Below are 23,559 nucleotides of genomic sequence, written 5' to 3'. Positions count from 1 at the left end.
ACCAGTCAGGAGGAGAAGGAAACCACACTCACTACAGTTCTAGTCTCACATAGACCTACCACGACAACAAACCAAACACACAATCACACAAAAACATACTCGGAGGCTCTAAATAAAGATCTGCCTAAGCAGCAGAGACCTCCAAAGCAGACACCAAAGCAACCGCTACCCCAAAACAAAACACGTGCAACACATATCTCACAAAGCCAGTGTACCGAACAGTCACAGCCCTTAAGACTAAACAGCACACCTGATACACTTGTAACAGGTGACTATCGTCAGGCACACTGACGTCCCGCTCACCAGGCTGAACAAGGAGAGGGTCACGGTGAGCAGCCTGTCGGGCGCTAGGATCGACCACATAACACAAGCACTCAGGTCACTCCAAGGCAAGTACAAATATGACTCAGTCATTGTCCATGCTGGTGTGAATGAACTGAGACGTACCTCCCTGGACTACATGAAAAGAGACATAAAGGAGCTCTCTGAGCATGTAGCCCAGGCCGGTATGACCCTGACCTTGAGTAGCATCTTACCCTCACCAAGAATGATGCCACAATATGAAGACAAGATGATCAATTTTAACAATTGGCTTAAGTACTGGTGTCATTCAAAGGGGATCCAATGCCTGTCAGCTTGGGATGATATGCTCGACAAGCCACGATGCTTCGCTAGGGATGGCTTGCACCTGTCACCCCTGGGCTTTTGGATATTGGCAAAGGCTCCTGCTACCCCCATAGTGCCTTTTTTAGGCAAGGCTCAAAAGACAAACCCACCTCCATTGGTATCACAAGGGATAATAAACTAAGAGTAATGCTACTCAACGCCAGAAGTCTAAACCTCAAGATGCATGCACTCGAAACTCTCCTTAGCATGGAGAACATCAATATCTGTGCAGTAACAGAAACCTGGTTCAGGGCTCCCGAGAGCACCCCAGCACTATCAGGTTATACCTCATACCATGCTTTTCGGCCCCAAAACTTGGACCGAACCACAAAAGGAGGGGGAGTCTCGATATTCATCAAAGATACCCACACCTCCAGGTTTGTGGCAAAGCACGAAGCATCAGAGACTATCCATGTGCAACTAAAAATGGGTAAAACTGCCTTCCAGTTTATAACCTGCTACAGACCACCCTCCCAAACCCAGGAACCCCACTCGGCCTTCCTGAGAACACTGGAAAATATGAAGGTCTCTCCAAACACCATTATATTGGGCGACTTCAACTACCCAAACATAGACTGGGAGCATTACTCTAGCTCCAACACCCTAGCCCAAAGGTTCCTAGAATTTATAAACTCAAATGCTATGGAACAACTTGTTACCACTCCCACAAGCGGGGAAAACATACCGGACCTGATCATCACCAACATGGGGACTCTATGCTCCAGACCAGAAGTGTATCCCTCACTGGTAAGATCAGACCATAAACTAATCTCACTGGATATTCACATCATGACCCCACCCCCTGCCCAGAAAACCACAGTGAAAAACTTCTCTAAAGCAAATTTCACACTCCTCAAAACCGAGGTGGAATCCTTCAAAGCCCCCGGGCCTGTGGAAAATAATGCCCAGACCATAGAATCCTTTATAAACGCATTCTATGAACACCTTCAGGAATGCATGGATCATGCGATCCCAAGTAAAACCAAGACCCAATCCTCCAAAGGCAGACGTCCTGTCTGGTGGACCCCAGCCGTAAGCAAACTATACAATAGGAGGAAGCTACTAAATGATAGAGCAAAATCCCAAAAAGGGAAGGCATCACTGATCAGTATTAGCAAAAACTACGGGCACTCATAAAATTGTCTAAGGCCAGCTTCGAGAGAAAAATTGCACAGGACACTAAGGATAATCACAAGGCTTTCTTTAGTTATGTTAGGAACCTGGGTGGTAATTCCCAGATATGCTCAGAATTAGTCCAAAATGACAAAAAATACACTGAACCCACAGACATTGCCAACATCCTAGCTGACAGGTTCAGCACAAACTTCTCTCCCCTCCCACCAAAGGGCAAATATGTATCCCATCAGAGTGCTGCCCCCGACATCTCAGATGCTCAGGTAAGAGCCGCCCTCTCCAAAGCAAAAAACACAGCATCAATGAGACCAGACGGTGTCCTGGGCTGCGTCCTACATGAACTCCAAGAAGAGCTAAACCCAAACATAAAACTACTGTTCAATCTCAGCCTTACTACAGGATATGTGCCCAGAGTGGCGTACAGCAACAGTGGTCCCTCTCCATAAAGGTGGTGCCTCAACGGATCCTGGAAACTATCGCCCCATAAGCCTGACTAGCTTGGTCTGCAAAGCTATGGAAAGGATCATCATGGACCTCATAAATAAAGATAGTGGGGACCTACAGACACTGGATCCTACCCAGTTCGGCTTTGTTAAGGGCAGATCCTGCCTCTTAAACCTGGTTGATTTCTTTGAAACAGTCACCCAGGCCATTGACGAGGGGAAGGTGGTCCACACAGCCTACCTGGACCTCGCAAAAGCCTTCAATACAATACCCCACTCGGGCATTATAGATAAGCTCACCAGCTTAAATATAAACCCCTATGTCACTAGATGGATTACAAACTGGCTCAAGGACAGAACCCACATGGTTAGAATTGCTGGAGCCATGTCAGACTCCAAACCAGTTACAAGTGGTGTCCCACAAGGCTCAGTCCTGGGACCTCTCTTGTTCGGTATATATTTCTCTGAGGTACAGGCCAACACGGAAGGACTGTGGCTGACCAAGTTCGCAGATGACTGCAAACTGGGCACCGTAATCGACTCTCCAGCCAACACAAGCATCCTCCAAAAGGGCCTCATAGAAACAGACAACTGGTGCCAGAGCCATGGCCTCAAGCTAAATGCCAAAAGTGTATAGTCATCCCCTTTGGCAAAAACAAAGTGCCCACAAATTACCACATAGGTGGTAATCCATTAAGTACAGAAGAAGTAATTAGGGACCTGGGGACCCAAGTTGATAACAATCTCTCATTTGACAACCACGTGGCCAAAGTGGTTAGAAAAACATTTTATATAGCCCACCTAATCATGAAGGGATTCACATCTAGATCAGGGGAGGTCATCGTGCCTCTTTACTCATCCCTCATCAGGCCCATAATTGAGTACAATGCCCCTTTTGGGATGTACCTTACCAGACACCTGCAGCAACTGGAAAGACCCCAAAGTACCTCACCAAGAGGATCAAAGGGCTCAAACAGATGCCATATGCTGCCCAGTTAAAGAAACTCCAGCTCTACTCAGTGGCATACCGCCTGTTCAGAAGCGATCTGTGCCTGACATATAAAGCCATGTCCAACCTGGAATTAATGGACATGCTGCACCTCAGAAAATCCAAATTTCATCGAGCTACACGCTCAAGAGACTTGAACCTCAGCACTGAAATAAATAGGACATGCTGGAGGGACAGATTCATAACCAGAGGCTCCCTTCACTCTGGAATAAAATCCCAGTCCAGGTTAGGCAGAGTCCCTCATTGATTCTGTTCAAGAGGAATCTTGATGAGTGGATGGGAGATGGTAGGTTTACCCCGGGTATCACTTCTGTGTCACTGTTAGACAGAGACACAGTATACTAACCTCGAAAAAGGGCATAGCAAAATAAATTTAAACGGCCTTCCTGAGAACACTGGAAAATATGAAGGTCTCTCCAAACACCATTATATTGGGCTTCAACTACCCAAACATAGACTGGGAGCATTACTCTGCTCCAACACCCCTAGCCCAAAGGTTCCTAGAATTTATAAACTCAAATGCTATGGAACAACTTGTTACCACTCCCTGGGGAAAACATACGGACCTGATCATCACCAACATGGGGACTCTATGCTCCAGACCAGAAGTGTATCCCTCACTGGTAAGATCAGACCATAAACTAATCTCACTGGATATTCACATCATGACCCCACCCCCTGCCCAGAAAACCACAGTGAAAAACTTCTCTAAAGCAAATTTCACACTCCTCAAAACCGAGGTGGAATCCTTCAAAGCCCCTGGGCCTGTGGAAAATACCAGACCGCAGAATCCTTTATAAGCGCATTCTATGAACACCTTCAGGAATGCATGGATCATGCGATCCCAAGTAAAACCAAGACCCAATCCTCCAAAGGCAGACATCCTGTCTGGTGGACCCCAGCCGTAAACAAACTATACAATAGGAGGAAGCTACTAAATGATAGAGCAAAATCCCAAAAGGGAATGCATCAAAAACTGTCTAAGGCCAGCTTTGAGAGAAAAATTGCACAGGACACTAAGGATAATCACAAGGCTTTCTTTAGTTATGTTAGGAACCTGGGTGGTAATTCCCAGATATGCTCAGAATTAGTCCAAAATGACAAAAAATACACTGAACCCACAGACATTGCCAACATCCTAGCTGACAGGTTCAGCACAAACTTCTCCCCTCCCACCAAAGGGCAAATAGCTAGCCCAGCAGAGTGCTGCCCCCTGACATCTCAGATGCTCAGGTAAGAGCCGCCCTCTCCAAAGCAAAAAACACAGCATCAATGGGACCAGGCAGTGTCCGGGCGTCCTACATGAACTCGAAGAAGAGCTAAACCCAAACATAAAACTACTGTTCAATCTCAGCCTTACTACAGGATATGTGCCCAGAGTGGCGTACAGCAACAGTGGTCCCTCTCCATAAAGGTGGTGCCTCAACGGATCCTGGAAACTATCGCCCCATAAGCCTGACTAGCTTGGTCTGCAAAGCTATGGAAAGGATCATCATGGACCTCATAAATAAAGATAGTGGGGACCTACAGACACTGGATCCTACCCAGTTCGGCTTTGTTAAGGGCAGATCCTGCCTCTTAAACCTGGTTGATTTCTTTGAAACAGTCACCTAGGCCATTGACGAGGGGAAGGTGGTCCACACAGCCTACCTGGACCTCGCAAAAGCCTTCAATACAATACCCCACTCGGGCATTATAGATAAGCTCACCAGCTTAAATATAAACCCCTATGTCACTAGATTGATTACAAACTGGCTCAAGGACAGAACCCACATAGTTAGAATTGCTGGAGCCATGTCAGACTCCAAACCAGTTACAAGTGGTGTCCCACAAGGCTCAGTCCTGGGACCTCTCTTGTTCGGTATATATTTCTCTGAGGTACAGGCCAACACGGAAGGACTGTGGCTGACCAAGTTCGCAGATGACTGCAAACTGGGCACCGTAATCGACTCTCCAGCCAACACAAGCATCCTCCAAAAGGGCTTCATAGAAACAGACAACTGGTGCCAGAGCCATGGCCTCAAGCTAAATGCCAAAAGTGTATAGTCATCCCTTTGGCAAAACAAAGTGCTACAAATTACCACATAGGTGGTAATCCATTAAGTACAGAAGAAGTAATTAGGGACCTGGGGACCCAAGTTGATAGCAATCTCTCATTTGACAACCACGTGGCCAAAGTGGTTAGAAAATCATTTTATATAGCCCACCTAATCATGAAGGGATTCACATCTAGATCAGGGGAGGTCATCGTGCCTCTTTACTCATCCCTCATCAGGCCCATAATTGAGTACAATGCCCCTTTTGGGATGTACCTTACCAGACACCTGCAGCAACTGGAAAGACCCCAAAAGTACCTCACCAAGAGGATCAAAGGGCTCAAACAGATGCCATATGCTGCCCAGTTAAAGAAACTCCAGCTCTACTCAGTGGCATACCGCCTGTTCAGAAACGATCTGTGCCTGACATATAAAGCCATGTCCAACCTGGAATTAATGGACATGCTGCACCTCAGAAAATCCAAATTTCATCGAGCTACACGCTCAAGAGACTTGAACCTCAGCACTGAAATAAATAGGACATGCTGGAGGGACAGATTCATAACCCAGAGGCTCCCTTCACTCTGGAATAAAATCCCAGTCCAGGTTAGGCAGAGTCCCTCATTGATTCTGTTCAAGAGGAATCTTGATGAGTGGATGGGAGATCGTAGGTTTACCCCGGGTATCACTTCTGTGTCACTGTTAGACAGAGATACAGTATACTAACCTCGAAAAAGGGCATAGCAAAATAAATTTAAAATAGGTGGCGAAAGCCAAACACATTCTGGCTAGGCTTATAAATGCCCTAGGGCAGATAGCCTAGTATGAACCTATGAACCTATCAACCTATAAGTCTGGTTTACGGTTTGGAAGTCATAGAGGTATGTGATCTGAAGTACTCCACTAATTGCCTTCTTACTTTCAGATGAGGTACCTGCCACTATACCAATGTGGGTTCTATTTTTCAGCCACTTTGCTAGGCACCTCACCATGTAAGGATCAGCATTTAGGGCTGTTAACTTATTTACAGTACCAGCATTTGGAATGGTGTCAAATGCCTTGACCAAATCCATATAGGCTGTATGGATAGAAGGGTCACTATTTACTTCCTCTGTTGCCTTCTCAAACAAGTTTACCAAGTTTAGTGGACATGATCTTCCCCTTGACCAAACTATAAATCTGGTAGTCTAGCCGAATGAGGTTTTTAATATAGTAATTTATGATGTCTGATATGATGCTTTCCAGTGCAAATTATACTAGTGAGGCTTATTAGTCTGAAATTTCGTGGTCTGTGGAAGAGCCACAGTTGTGAAGGGGCATCACTACAGCAGTTCTCCATGCTTAAGTGATGTACCATGGCTAAGCGTTGGTTAAACGGGTCCAGTTGTGGTCCCAGAAGGGCAAGTTTGGTGCTATTTATTAGGCAACTAAAGTTTTGGTTTTAAAGAGCTCAGATAGGATGTGTGTAATTTTAGGGGGGATTAATAGAGTGAGGGACTTTAATAACCATTTCCAGTTAAAAGTTGGCACTCAATTTATCTGCGTGTGTTTTCAGGACTGGATTAAGATGGGTGCAGATAATGCTTCAGCTCCCATATTTTAAAACATAATTTAATATATATTGAAATTTTACTTATTTTAATATTAAATATGGATATTTTAATTTCATATTTTAAACCTTTTTTTAAGTTACAGTAGCTGGTATCACATACATCTCTCAGTATGCTGGTTGCTATTGATGATTCAACCTGATTTGGGGCCAGAGATCAAATTACTTTGCAGAATAGAGTGAGAAAGAGAGACAGCAGCACAGTAAGGAGGCCTAGGCTGTGCTGTGGAGGAATTAATGGAGCAGATGGGTATGGAACGGAGCAGAACGGCATGATGAGTCATTTTGAAGGATTTTCCACATTTTTGTAAATTCACATTAGTTGTGCTGGTGCTGCAAGCAACATGGTAGCCACCATGGCCTGGGTAGGCATAATTCTGTTTTTATTTAATCATCTTAATCGTAACAAGAAGGGTAGTTGCAAACCATCCCACTTAATTGGCGGGAGTGGTGCTGCATGTGGGCCTATCAGGATATTCTGCACATTACAGCATTTAAATGACCCAACTAAATAAAATCAATACAAGTAAATGCTGAAAGGTACCGGCTCCCACCAGGAAATGTACAACTGGATAAAAAAACACTTTTTTAATATTAACAAAGGCAAAAATGATTTGGCGCTTTTATCCACAGCAATGTGGACTTCATCAGAATATATGCATCATCCAATTAAGCCTTTATATACTACATTTTTGGAACCATCAACACTAATTAATTAAATATAAATTCATATTAAAGTGAACAAGCACTATATTTAAATAAACATTACTACGGTTTACCCAGATCGTCCAATGTCTGTACTAATGCATAATTACCAACTTTTAGTTCATATATCGAAATTATAAATATTTTAATATACTTCATAACCCCTAACAACATATGCCAACATTATTAAACATGAAATGTATAAAAAATATATAAATATGTATAAAATATATAAAAATATATTTCAATTCAACTTTGTATGCAGAATGTCAGACTAAATAATCCACATTTAAATATCCGCTTTCACAATATAAAATATTATAAACATACAACGTTAGACCAAAATGCAGCCTTACGTTTGCAAATATAAAATAAGTTTAATAGTAATATAGTCATTTAATCCAGGCTCATTTGAGGTATCAGTTAATAATTGCCTTTTTATTTCTCTTTGTCCTAATAGTGCCTTATAATTTCCCCCTTGTTGCCCTAATCTAACCTGCTCTAAAATGGCGAACCTAAAAAAAATTACTATCCCCGTATTTGTCCACATGTCCATATACGGCATTACTGCTGTCCTTCTTTCTAATATTGTATAAATGATCATAAATTCTTTTTTTTTAAATAATCTCTCTGTTTTACCTATGTTGTAACTAGGACAGGTCATGCACTTAGCCATGTATGTAATATACTTAGTTACAAATCCCTTGCCTAAATGAAATCTTGGTCCTGTTGATATTTTCTAAGGTAACACCCTCATCCTCTAAGATAGCATGACAACTACCACACCACCTTGTTTGTTTATTCTGTTCACTCATTGCCCTTATAGTATTGCCCCTCTCTAGAGTTCTCTTAATGTTACAACCCATTTTGTAGACAAATAATGATGTCTCCCACAATGTTCCTAATTTCATTGTCCACCATAAGTATATTCCAGTTTCTGCAAAGGATCTGTTTTATCTGATTCACATGGGGAGTATATTCCAAAATACAGGCCGTATTGAAATGTACTTCGGTGGTGTTTGAACCTATGTCTACATTTTTAGTCAATTCCTTTTCTAGAATGAGTGGATATTTCCCCCCTCATTCACTTATGACACATTTCTTAACATCTTCCAAAATGTTTGTGGGATACCCCCTCGACCTAAATAGGGACCTTATAAATTCTGTTTCTTCAACCATGTCAGAATACAAGGACATCATTCTGGCAGCCCTTATACACTGCCCTTTAAAGATGTTTTTCATAATTTTTCTGGGGTGATTACTTGAGTGCTCTAAATAACTATTAGAAAGTGTTTTTCCTGTATATATGGGATTTAAAGCCACTAGATGTATTAGATATAAAAGTGTCCAAGTATGCTATACCATCTATTACAGGAATGTGTACATTTTAAGAATGTACTTGTACGATTTAAAAAATCCATAAACTGATCTATACTGTCTTGTGGGCCATCCCATAAAATAAAAATGTTGTCCAAAAATCTGGAATAATGTTGAATGTGCTTGTAATACTCTTGAAGATGAAACTGTTCTCCCAATCCAACATAACCAGGTTGGCGAACATGGGGGTGTAAGCCGCCCCCATGGCCACCCCTCTGGTCTGTCGATAATATTCATCCTCAAAGTAAATATAATTGTGTTCAAGTACAATTGTCATACATTCCATAATTAGACTTACACAGTCCCAGTCCAGGTTAGTGTATTGCCTGACACTGTTGCAAAATCCTTCTAACACTTGTTGTTTAGGTATACATTAAAACAAATCTATTACAAGTGGTGATAAAAATGAGTCCCTCTTTCCACAAAGTAGGAGTTAAGACTACCTAGAAAGACCCATGAGTCCTTTATCAGGTGTGGTATTTTTCCATATATGTGCTTAAGCCATTGTCTATGGCTACTTCTAATGGGAGAGTTTTGGAGTGGCTGCCTGATACAATAGGACAGAAGGGGGGATTAATAATGTTCTTATGGACCTTCGATATTCCCACTATTGTTGCCAAAGTAGGATGCTCAACCTTTAAAAAATTATATGCATCCAAAGTGATAACGATTGTCCAAAAGAAATTCTTCAAAGTACACGTCAATCCGTTTATATCCTATGTGCATTTCATTAATGGACACAGTTTCATAATTGCCAGATTCCTGGAGTATTTCATACATTTTGGTAGTATAATCTAAGGTATCATATATGCCCCCCCCCCCACCTTTGTCGAGCTTCATAACCCTGATGTTATGGTCATTTTTAAGCTGTCCTAAAATACCGTAGTTCATCATCAGATAAATGATGTATTTTCTTGTGTCTTATATCATTTTGTAATTTATACACTTCCCTAGTGACCAACCTTTCATATACAGCCACACGTGGGTGGGTGGAACATATGTACTTTTTTTCTTAAGCCCTCCTTTACCTTTTGGCCGGGGTCTATTGTGACACATTATAGCAACATTTATTTTTTAAGAAATAATTTAATCTCTGTTAGAGTCAACCAAGTGAAATCTAGTTTTTGGTATGTATTTCATGCCCTTAGAAAGTCATTTGAAATGGTCCCTCCCTAGTACTAAATTGGTATAGCTGTAGATTTTAAAATTGTTCATACAATTAACTATACCTTCAGAAATAGTTATTTCTGATGTTACCCCTATGGGAGTATCTGTGGCTACCACTATCTCATATTCTCTCCCCAAGCCTGATCTACATATTGTCCTTGTGTCTTATGTTGCCTGTTTCTTTTCCACTCCCAGTCCTTTCTCCAATTCTGATGCTGTTGCTGTTTCCACCCCATATGAAAATATGAACCTCTCCCCTCCTGAAATACTTCTGGATTAGATCTCTGAGTTCTAATAGCGTCATGTCTCTCATTTCCTTTATCATATCTAACCTTACTTTCCTTCCAGGGGTAAACAACATTATTCTTGTAGTGTTCTGCATCCCTACTTATTTTTTTACACTTCTTAGAGTAAATAGTTTGGGCTTTTTTGTCTGCCAAGTTGTACTGTTTCAAATACAATTTCTCCAATTGTGCAAATAACAAATCATTAACAATAATATTTAATTTTTCCACTTCCTCCATCAACTTAGATAATCTTTCATCATACTTCTTAATGAGTAATCTCATATAATCAAAACCAAACTGATTAAAAAGTGAATTAAATTCATTAAATGCTTGTTCATTTAAAACAACCCCCATAGGCACCTTAAAAAAACGTAATCCCATAGGAGCAATGTTTAAAGAAAAACATTTGTTTAAATATGCATTGTCGAATTTAACACCTGTTATGGCATTCAGTTTTTTGCCAAAAGAATAAATCAAGTCTTTTAAAGTTCCATTGGGCACATTATTTAAATTTCCCTCAGAGCTAGATACCTGGCTCATAGAATTAAAATAAAATTCTTACTGTAAAAAATTGTCCAGTTGTGTACCACCCTGACCCACACTTGATTTTGTATTAGCATTAGCTCTAGGACTCGAGCTATGCCTAACAGTACCTTTATCCACTGTTGCAGCATTGGTTACAGCCATTGAATAAGTCCTGGTTGTCATAGTTTGTTTAGGTTTTGCCCCTGTACGACAAAAATCCTCTTTCAAGTTGTATAATGAAAAATCAAAAGTGAAGTCCTTGTCCATTAATCTGCTTGTGTTGCTTGGTTTGGCTATCCCCTGTGAAACTGCAGTATCCAGGGCTGTGGTAAATTTGGAACCGAAAGACTTCCAGCTGAAAGATTAAATGCTTTCCACATTTGTTGCGTGTTGTATGCATTTGTACCAGGCTGAGTAAACAACTCTTATCAGTCGTGTAACCTCCCCTTTTAAAATAGAGACTTCCGAATGAAGTCTTTGTAGTTCGTCTCGTCCAACGGGGGAATGGTTAGAAGGCAGTTCCTCCAAGGAATCCATGTACCACCAACTAATTAATCCACAAAACAGCATTTAAATTACCCAAATAAGTAAAATCAATACAAATAAACGTTGAAAGGTACAGGCTCCCACCAGGAAATGTGCAACTGGATAAAAAACTTTTTTTAATATTAACAAAGACAAAAATGATTTACCACTTTCATCCACAGCAATGTGGACTTCATCAGAATATATTCATCATCCAATTAACCCTTTATATACTACATTTTTGATGCCAACAACACTAATTAATTAAATATACATTCGTATTAAAGTGAACAAGCACTATATTTAAATAAACACTACTACAGTTTACCCAGATTGTCCTATGTCTATACTAATGCATATATACTAACTTTTAGTTCATATATTGAAATTATAAATATTTTAATACACTTCATAACCCTTAACTGCATATGCCAACATTATTAAACATATAAAAAATATATAAATATGTTTAAAAAATATATAAAAATATATTTAAATTCAAGTTTGTATGCAGAATGACAGACTAATCCACATTTAAATATTTGCTTTCACAATATAAAATATGAAAAACATACAATGTTGGACCAAAATGCAGCCTTACGTTTGCAACTGTAAAATAGGTTTAATAGTAATATAGTCATTTAATCCAGGCTCATTTGAGGCATGTTAATAATTGCCATTTTGTTTCTCTTTGTCCTAATAGTACTTTATAATTCCCCCCTCGTTGTCTTAATCTAACCGGCTTAATTGGATGATGAATATATTCTGATGAAGTCCACATTGCTGTGGATGAAAGCGCTAAATCATATTTGTCTTTGTTAATATTAAAAAAGTGATTTTTTTCCAGTTGTCATACATTTCCAGCATTTATTTATATTGATATTCTGCACATTCCCATTTTGCTTGTATTGTGTTCTTTTATCAATTCCCTTCATGATTTTTCTAATTCATTGCTTGTTTTTGAGAAAAAAATTGATTTATATATTTTACAGATGCTTCTAGGTTTACTGAATTTATTATATTCACCATGCTCCACACTTAATTTCCTAACAAACATTTACATTCTTTTTTTCACATGTAAAATTAAAATATTTGCTGGATCAAAAAACACAGCGATTTAGGAGAGACATATCCAGTTTCCTTCCACCTCTTTTGATACCCACATGTACTCATGTAATGTAGTGAATGGCCTTAGGTTTTTATTACTCCCTGAAGGGTTATGCCATGTAGTGAGTCCTACTTCTGTTGAGATGTTGCCTTCTGCTACAGCTACAGAATACATTAATAAGTGCTGCTGTATTCCCAAGATGCTTTGGCTTAGAAATGGGTCAGCAGGTACTGCTTATCTTATTAAGGTTGCTCAGCTAGTTCAGCACCAGCTGCTATCCTACCTGGGAAACGTAGGCTGTCTGTTGCTTTTAGCAGTGTGGACTCCATGGAATAGTTCATTGTATGCCATAAGATCCAGCATGATAGATGACATGCCACACCCTGGGATACACCATTGTGCTGCATTCTAGGATTCAGCACTGTAGATATTATAGCACACTCGGGGATGCACCATTGTGCTACATTGTAGGATTCAGCACTGTAGATATTATAGCACACTCGGGGATGCACCATTGTGCTACATTGTAGGATTCAGCACTGTAGATATAGCACACTCGGGGATGCACCATTGTGCTACATTCCAGAATTCCACACTGTAGATATTATAGCACACTCTGGGATGCACCATTGTGTTACATTCTATGATTCAGCACTGTAGATATTATAGCACAATCTGAGATGCACCATTGTGCTACATTCCAGAATTCAGCACTGTAGATATTGTAGCACACTTGGGGATGCACCATTGTGCTACATTCCAGAATTCAGCACTGTAGATATAGGTTCATAGGTTCATAGGTTCATAGGTTCATACTAGGCTATCTGCCCGAGGGCATTTACAAGCCTAGCCCATCGTTTTGTGGCTTACGCCACCCCTTTAGTATGGGGAACTATACCCATTGTTTTGCTGTGCCTCTGTCGAGCAGTGACACTGAGGTAATCCCTGGGGTATATCTGCGATCTCCCATCCATTGGTCAAGATTTCTCTTGAACAAGGCCAGCGAGGTGCTCTGCCTCACATGTACCGGGATTCTGTTCCACAGCATAGGGAGTCTTTGGGTGATGAATCAATCCCTCCAGCACGAGCCGTGTCGAGGTTTAAGTCTCCGCCCTTGTGGCTCTGATGGATCTAGATTTTTGAGGTGAAGCATATTCATCAAATCTGGGTTTGACATGGCCTTGTATGTTAGGCAAAGGTCACCTCTGAGCAAGCGATGGCGACTGAATAGAGCTGGAGTTCTTTCAGTCGGGCAGCATAGGATAGATTTTTGAGACCCTTTATCCTTTTGGTGAGAAACTTTTGTGGCCTCTCCAGCTGCTGCAAGTGTCGGGTCAGATACATTCCAAATGGGGCATTGTACTCAATCATTGGTCTGATGAGTGATGAGTAAAGGGAGACTATAACCTCCCTTGATCTAGATGAGAATCCCTTCATGATAAGGTGGGCAATGTAGAAGGTCTTCCTAACTACTTTAGCTACATGGGTGTCGAATGACAGACTACTATCAACCTGGGTCCCCAGGTCCCTGATAACTTCTTCTGTGCTCAGTGGATTGCCTCCTATTTGGTAGCTAGGGGTAACCTTGTTCGAAGGGTATGACTATGCATTTTGGCATTTAACTTTAGGCCGTGGCTCTGGCACCAGTTATCCGTTTCTGTGAGACCCTTCTGAAGGATATCTGTGTCAGATGTTATGGCGCCCAGTTTGCAGTCATCTGCAAACTTTGTCAGCCATAACCCTCCTGTGTTTGCTTGTACTTCAGAAAAGTAGATGCAAAACAAGAGTGGGCCCAGGACTGAGCCCTGTGGGACACCACTTGTGACAGGCTTTGAGTCTGACATGGCGCCAGCAACTCTGACCCTGTGGGTTCTGTCACTCAGCCAGTTTGCAACCCATCTTGTGATGTATGGGTTAACATTTAAGCTGATGAGTTTTTCAATGATACCCGAGTGGGGTATTGTATCAAAGGCCTTAGCCAGATCGAGGTAGGCTGTATGGACTGCCTTTCCTCATCAATGGCTTTGGTGACTGTTTCAAAAGTCAACCAAGTTTAAAAGGCATGATCTGCCTTTGACAAAGCCAAACTGGGTTGGATCCAAAGTCTGCAAATTCCCAATGTCTTTATTTATGAGGTCCATAATGATCCTCCATGGCTTTGCAGATAAGGCTTGTCAAGCTAATGGGCGGTAATTACCAGGGTCGGTGGAGGCACCGCCTTTGTGAAGTGGGACCACAGTTGCAGTGCGCCACTCCTGGGTGCGTATCCAGAGGTAAGACTTTGATTAAACAGCTGTCCTAGCTGTGGGTTTAATTCCTCATTGAGTTCGTGGAGCACACAGCCGGGGACACCATCAGGTCCCATGGATGCTGTGTTTTTGCTTTGGAGAGAGCAGTTCTCACTTGGGCGCTGGAGATGTTTGGGGGCTGCAATCACTTGGTATAGATATCTCTCCTTTTGGGGAGGGGGTGAGAAGTTTGCACTGAACCTGTCAGCCAGTATGTTGGCAATGTCTGTAGGATCAGTAATCTTCACATCATTTTGAACTAGTTCTGAGCATATCTGGGAGTTTCCTCCTAGGTTTCTAACATAGCTAAAGAAGGCCTTATGATTGTCTTTTGAGTCTTTAGCTATTTTTCTCTCAAAATTTGCTTTGGATGATTTTATGAGAGCTCTTAGTTTTTACTTATAGTGATCAAGGGTGTCTTACCTTTTAAGGATTTTGCTCTATCTTGTAGTAGCTTCCTCCTTTTGTTGTAGAGTTTGTTTATGGCTGGGGTCCACCAGACTGGACGCTTGCCTTTGGTACAAAGAGTCTTTGTTTTGCTTGGGATTGCCTTATCCATGCAGTCCTGCAGGTGCTGGTAGAAGGCATTTGTAAGTGATTCAGCGGCTTGAGTACTGTTTTCCGCCGGCTCGGGGCCTTAAAGGAGACCACACTAGTCTTTAGAAGTGTGAAGTCGGCTTTTGGGAAGTTCTTTACTGTGGTCTTTTTATTTCAGGTGGGGTGGGATGAGGACCTCCAGCGAGATTAGTTTGTGATCTGATCTCACCAGTGAGGGGTATACTTCGGTGTTGAACATTGTGCTCCCATGTTCGTGATGATGAGATCAAGTATGTTATCTCCTCTTGTGGGAATGGTGACTAGTTGTTCCATGGCATTTGAGTTTATGAATTCCAGGAACTTTTGGGCTAGGGTGTTTGGGCTTGAGTAGTGTTCCCAGTCTATATTTGGGTAATTGAAGTCACCTAGTATGATGGTGTTTGGTGATACATTTATCCCTCTAGTGTTTTCAGGAAGGCCATGTGAGGTTCCTGAGTTTGTGAGGGTGGCCTGTAACATGCTACTATTTGCAGAGCAGTCTTGCCTACGGTTAATTGCACCTGGATGGTCTCCGATGCATCATGCGTTGCCACCAGTCTTGAGGTGTGGGTGTCCTTGATGAATATGGATACCCCCTCCTTTCTTGGTATTTTCCTGATTTTGGGGCGGAGCATGATATGAGGTAAAACCTGATAGCTGGGGTGCTCTCAGGAGCCTTGAACCAGGTTTCTGTCACAGCACAGACATCGATGTTCTCCATACTGAGAAGGGCCTCGTGCATTTTGAGATTTAGACTTCTGGCATTGAGCAGCATTACCCTTAGTTTATTTCCTTTTTGTGTTCTAGGGTGGTAGGTTTAGAATTTGAGCCTTGCCTAAAAAGGCACTATGGGGTGGCAAGAGCCTTTGCCAATATCCGAATCCGGTGACAGGTGCAAGCCGTCCCTTGAAGCAGCGTGGCTTGTCCAGCATGTCATCCCAGGCAGACAGATACTGGATCCCCTTTGAATGACACCAGTGTTTAAGCCAATTGTTAAAGCTGATCATCTTATCTCTGTATTGTGGCATCATTCTTGGTGAAGGTAGGATACTGCTCAAGGTCAGGGTCATACCTGCCTGGGCTACATAATCAGAGAGCTCCTCAATGTCTCTTTTCATGTAGTCCAAGGAGGTACGTCTCAGGTCGTTTACACCAGCGTGGACAATGACTGAGTCATATTTGTACCTGCTGTTGAGAGACCTGAGTGCTTGCGTTATGTGGCGGATTCTAGCGCCCGACAGACAGCTTACTGTGACCTTCTCCTTACTCAGTCTGGTGAGCGGGACATCAGTGTGTCTGACTATGGAGTCACCAATGACTAGTGTGTCTGGCATTGTGTTTGGCCTTAAGGGCTGTGACTGTTTGACACTCTGACTGTGAGGTCTATGTGTTGCAGGTGTTGTGTTCTGAGGTGGTGGTTTTGGGTGTCTGCTTTGGTGGCCTCTGCTGTTTTGGTAGATTTTTGATCAGAGCCTCCGAGTATGTCTTTGTGTGTTTATGTGTATGATTTGAGGTTGTAATGGTACTATGTGAGACTGGGTCTATAGTGTGTGTGGTAACCTTCCCCTCCTGACTGGTCTTGCCAGTCCTATGTTGAGAGAGCTCAGCCTCCAGTTTGGCCGTATAGTTGCATCTCTCGCATGTATTTGTGTTTTGTGGAAGGAGGAGAGGGTTGTCTGTACATGAGGCAATTGCAACATTGCCTCAATATTCCCAGGTTCACCAGCTGAGCAGGAGATGACACTAGCAACTGATCCCTCGACATGCTAGAAGGATAGACAAAAAACTTTAAAAAGATTCGGGATGTGGGTGACCGAGAAATGGGGGTTGCCTTTTTGGGGTGCTATCTATAAGAGTGCCGTATCAAGGTAATAAGTACTGTAGGAGCAAGTGCTAGGTTTAACAGATAGAGAATAGTCTACTTAGAGTCAAGTAGAGATGATCTTTTAGTTATAGGATACGCTGATTAGATGAGTAGTATAGGTCGAGGAAGGTAGTTTCAAGGGAAAATTTGAAGAGTGGACTTTAGGTAGCCGAATAGTTTAAATGCTGCCCTAGTGTGCAACAGTGGCAACTCGCTAAATCGGCCGCTAAAGCGTGCTTTATAGCAGGGGCTGGAAAAGACAGGAAATGACCCAAAATGGCCAATAAACTACAAGTTACTGCCTTAAACCACTCCTCTGAGGACAAACAGGCAGTTCAGTACTCCCTACTCCCACTAGTGAGTAAAGAAACTACCCTTGACCAAACAAGGAAAATGGAGAAAACAGGAACCAAGACAAAGCCCAGGGATCAGCAAAATCTGGTCTCTGGAACACTAGTTTAGGAAAGTATGGAAAGCAAGGATATTTTTGTTTTTTTTCAAGTTTTTTTTACAGACAAGCAGAAAACACAATAAATGCTATGATTTTCGATTAAATGCTATCAAAAGCTAGTACACTTGAGTGTATTAGCCTGTAGTTTAACTTTTAGGCAAAACTTAAACTAGCAAGTGCAGTAAACAGTTTTAACTTATAAACACAGAAAAACAGTGCAAACTTTGATAAAATAAGCAGAAACAGTAGTCGAAAGGCACAACAAGTCGAAAAAAGCCAAGAAAAATACTTAAAATCTGGAAAGGTAGTCGTTTCTGGTCTCTGCTGCTAGAGGAACACTGCTGGCCACCACGAGGAGCTGTGCTGAGTTCTCAATAGCTGGAAAAGCCCGCCAAAGCGTGCTTTATAGCAGGGGGCTGGAAAAGACAGGAAATGACCCAAATGGCCAATAAACTACAAGTTACTGCCTTAAACCACTCCTCTGAGGACAAACAGGCAGTTCAGTACTCCCTACTCCCACTAGTGGGTAAAGAAACTACCCCTTGACCAAACAAGGAAAATGGAGAAAACAGGAACCAAGACAAAGCCCAGGGATCAGCAAAATCTGGTCTCTGGAACACTAGTTTAGGAAAGTATGGAAAGCAAGGATATTTTTGTTGTTTTTTTCAAGTTTGGTTACAGACAAGCAGAAAACACAATAAATGCTATGATTTTCGATTAAATGCTATCAAAAGCTAGTACACTTGAGTGTATTAGCCTGTAGTTTAACTTTAGGCAAAACTTAAACTAGCAAGTGCAGTAAACAGTTTTAACTTATAAACACAGAAAAAACAGTGCAAACTTTGATAAAATAAGCAGAAACAGTAGTCGAAAGGCACAAAAGTCGAAAAAGCCAAGAAAAATACTTAAAATCTGGAAAGGTAGTCTTTTCTGGTCTCTGCTGCTAGAGGAACACTGCTGGCCACCACGAGGAGCTGTGCTGAGTTCTCAATAGCTGGAAAAGCCCACCAAAGCGTGCTTTATAGCAGGGGGCTGGAAAAGACAGGAAATGACCCAAATGGCCAATAAACTACAAGTTACTGCCTTAAACCACTCCTCTGAGGACAAACAGGCAGCTCAGTACTCCCTACTCCCACTAGTGAGTAAAGAAACTACCCCTTGACCAAACAAGGAAAATGGAGAAAACAGGAACCAAGACAAAGCCCAGGGATCAGCAAAATCTGGTCTCTGGAACACTAGTTAGGAAAGTATGGAAAGCAAGGATATTTTTTTGTTTTTTTCAAGTTTTTTTACAGACAAGCAGAAAACACAATAAATGCTATGATTTTCGATTAAATGCTATCAAAAGCTAGTACACTTGAGTGTATTAGCCTGTAGTTTAACTTTTAGGCAAAACTTAAACTAGCAAGTGCAGTAAACAGTTTTAACTTATAAACACAGAAAAAACAGTGCAAATTTTGATAAAATAAGCAGAAACAGTAGTCGAAAGGCACAAAAGTAAAAGCCAAGAAAAATACTTAAAATCTGGAAAGGTAGTCTTTTCTGGTCTCTGCTGCTAGAGGAACACTGCTGGCCACCACGAGGAGCTGTGCTGAGTTCTCAATAGCTGGAAAAGCCCATGAAAGCGTGCTTTATAGCAGGGGGCTGGAAAAGACAGGAAATGACCCAAAATGGCCAATAAACTACAAGTTACTGCCTTAAACCACTCCTCTGAGGACAAACAGGCAGTTCAGTACTCCCTACTCCCACTAGTGAGTAAAGAAACAACCCTTGACCAAACAAGGAAAATGGAGAAAACAGGAACCAAGACAAAGCCCAGGGATCAGCAAAATCTGGTCTCTGGAACACTAGTTTAGGAAAGTATGGAAAGCAAGGATATTTTTTTTTGTTTTTTTCAAGTTTTTTTACAGACAAGCAGAAAACACAATAAATGCTATGATTTTCGATTAAATGCTATCAAAAGCTAGTACACTTGAGTGTATTAGCCTGTAGTTTAACTTTTAGGCAAAACTTAAACTAGCAAGTGCAGTAAACAGTTTTAACTTATAAACACAGAAAAAACAGTGCAAACTTTGATAAAATAAGCAGAAACAGTAGTCGAAAGGCACAAAAAGTCGAAAAAGCCAAGAAAAATACTTAAAATCTGGAAAGGTAGTCTTTTCTGGTCTCTGCTGCTAGAGGAACACTGCTGGCCACCACGAGGAGCTGTGCTGAGTTGGGATACGCCATTGTGCTACATTCTATGATTCAGCACTGTAGATATTATAGCACACTCGGGGATGCACCATTGTGCTACATTCCAAAATTCAGCACTGTAGATATTGTAGCACACTCGGGGATGCACCATTGTGCTACATTCCAGAATTCAGCACTGTAGATATTGTAGCACACTCGGGGATGCACCATTGTGCTACATTCCAGAATTCAGCACTGTAGATATTATAGCAAACTCTGGGATGCACCATTGTGCTACATTCTAGGATTCAGCACTGTAGATATTATAGCACACTCAGGGATGCGCCATTGTGCTACATTCTATGATTCAGCACTGTAGATATTAAAGTACAATCTGGGATGCACCATTGCAGAGAATGTGCATCACATTCTAGGATCTGGCATGGTGTTGATATACACCAGATGCTAGGATTTGGCCATATAATTCCGTCTTCTGGGAATATGACCTGTCTGACAGATATTAGACAAGACCATAAGAAGCTGCCTGGCAGTGGGCATGTACTAGACAGCAGGATTCTGGTCCATGGTGGGTAACGTGCCAATTCATAGGATCTGACATTGCAGTTAATGGTAATGAGTAATGTAGGTTAGGGATTTTGGTTTTCTGTACTATGAGTTTCTTTAGTGTCTTTGGGAGTTTATATTGAAGGTAAAATACATTTTTTACTTCCATTTGAAATTTGCATATAGTTTTTAATTACAAATTTTAAACACTACTGTGAGAATTCTCCAAATGCCTCTATATCTGACCTGGAAGGAGTCATTCTATAAGGATGATGCTTTGAGAAGAAATGTATAGAATTTGTATTTCTTGCTGCTGAACTTTTGTGTGTGCCAGAGAACATCAGTTAAGTTTTTTGGGAACTCACAGATGTCGGGATGCTAACCAATTGTGGTTGATATTTAGGTTTCAGCCTAGCTCCTTGTGCATGCACTGGTAGTTTTTGGCTAGAGTGCTAGGCCACATATATAATTCAGGTAAATCTGGGGTCAGTTTAGAGGGGAATGCGGTATTAATGAAGATAAAAAGAGAAATTATCTGCAACAGAACTAGCCACTTGGCACTGTGAACACTGGCCCTAGATTGTTACTGTTGATATGACACCCTGACCTCATGTCTAAAAATTGGTTATTGACAGATGAAGAAACTTAAGTGTTAAATGCTGAGTATAGATTGTTATGGGATACCTGCAGTTTTTCTTTTCATCTGTGATACATTTGGTTTGTAGGATAGTCTTATGAACTGATCTTATTGGTATTGCTGGAACCAGTTTTATGCTAGTGTTATTTAGACCAAAATGAAATGAGAATTGTGCAGTTAAGGATGACAGAAGTTATGAAAGTAATTTACTAAATCAGTGACTATTAGTTTGCCTTTTTCTGTGTAATTATGAATATTATTTTTAAAGGAGTGAAGGACAGTATATGTGCTGTGACCTTTTCAGAATGCTTTCAACTTTCTGTCTTAAAAACTCGTGTGTTTGCGCATTTTTCACACCATGCAGCACCACAGGGCTACGGTTAAACTATTCCAGGTGCCAGAAAGTGTGTTCTTCAAAATTTCCCTCAGAACTAGCTGGTTTGTCAGTAGTAGCACTAAAATCTTTTCCCTGTGACTAGCACTTGCTCTGGAAACTGCTGGAAAGCACTAGGAAACCTAAAACTGATACAAGCACTCAACTCTCCTTGTCAATAAGGTGAAATTAATCATAGGCACTAAACAGCATATAATTGCAAAGTACCTTGCAAAGGTAAGGGAAAACAGCTCTTGTACTTTACAAAAAAAGCACCTAAACAGGCATGTCCAAGGATCAGCTTCCGGTGATTTCTCCTGTCCGCCTGGTGAATCTGGGCATACTGGGGCAATGCGGTAACTGCCTCATGTACACAGACAACCCTCTCCTCCTACCACCCAACACTACAATGTGCAAGAGATGCACTTACCTTGCCAAACTGGAAGCAAAGCTGTCTCCAGCCAAGATTGTGCTAGACAGTCAAGAGGAGAAGGTTAAAACCTGCACTACACCTCAAGCAACACATAGCCCTTCAAAACCCACACACAGCAACACTAAACCCACATATGCGGAGGCTCTTAACATTAACCTGCTTAAGCAAAAAGGACTTCTGAAGCTGAAACGCAAACAAACACTAGTCATAACCAAAGTGACACATAGCTCGCAACACCATTGTGCCACCCAACAACAGCCCCTAAGGCAAGACAATGTACCCAACACTTTAGTCATAGGTGACTCTATAGTTGGGCACTCTGATGTCCCACTCACTAGGCTGAACAAGGAGAAAATTACAGTCAGCTGTCTGTCGGGTGCCAGGATCTGCCACATAACATATGCACTCAAGTCACTCCACAGCAAGTACAAATACGACTCTGTCATTGTCCATGTTGGAGTGAATGACTTGAGACGTACCTCCCTGGACTACATGGACGGACATGGAAGAGTTCTCGGATCATGTGGCCCAGGCAGGTATGACCCTAGCCCTGAGTAGCATCCTGCCTTCGCCCAGAATGATACCACAATATAAGGACAAAATGACTGACTTCATCAATTGGCTAAGCTTCTAGTGTCATTCAAAGGGTATCCAGTATCTGTCTGCCTGGGAAGACATGATCGACAAACCATGATGCTTTGCCAGAGATGGTCTGCACCTGTCACCCCTGGGATTCAGGTTACTGGCTAAAGTTCTTGCCACCTCTATAGTGCCTTTTTTAGGCAAGGTTCAAAGGACAGAACCACCACAGTAACAGATACAAGCATGCAAAATCTGAAGGTAATGCTACTCAATGCTAGAAGTCTAAACCTCAAAATACACTCTCGTGAGGCACTCCTAAAAATGGAGAACATCGATATCTGTGCAGTAACTGAGACCTGGTTCAATGCTCCAGAGAGCACCCCTGCAATACCAGGCTACAACTCTTATCACACTTTTCGGCCACCAAACCAAGACCAAAACACTAAAGGTGGAGGAGTATCCATATTCACCAAGGATATTCACACCTCCAGGCTAGTTACCCAACACAATGCATCTGAAATTCTCCAGGTGCAACTAACATTAGGTAAGACTGCAGTCCAAATTGTAGCTTGCTACAGATCTCCCACCATGCCCCAAGATTCTCACTACACCTTTTTAAACATACTGGAAAATATTAAGATACAACCAAACATCCTAATAGTGGGTGATTTCAACTACCCTGCCATTAACTGGGAAAACTACTTGGGTACCAACACCTTTTCCCAACGGTTCTTGGAATTCATAAATTACAATGCCCTGGATCAACGAATCCGTTGTCCCACCAGGGGCTCCAATATCTTAGACTTGGTCATTACCAACATGGGAGATAGATGCTCCACACCAGTGGTCACCCCCTCATTGGTCAGGTCTGACCATAAGCAAATCACCATTGACATCCACATCCCATCCCACCCCACCCCCAGTAAGGAAACCTCCGTAAAAAACTTCGCCAAAGTCACTTTCATGCTACTCAAGTCAGAAGTGACAAACTTCATGCCACCCATGCAGACGGCATCTGAAAGTTC

Source organism: Protopterus annectens, chromosome 9.part0 (genome assembly GCF_019279795.1).
Source record: "Protopterus annectens isolate FY-2018-M chromosome 9.part0, PAN1.0, whole genome shotgun sequence".
Taxonomy (NCBI): Eukaryota; Metazoa; Chordata; order Ceratodontiformes; family Protopteridae; genus Protopterus; species Protopterus annectens.
This window is presented reverse-complemented; position numbering follows the sequence as displayed.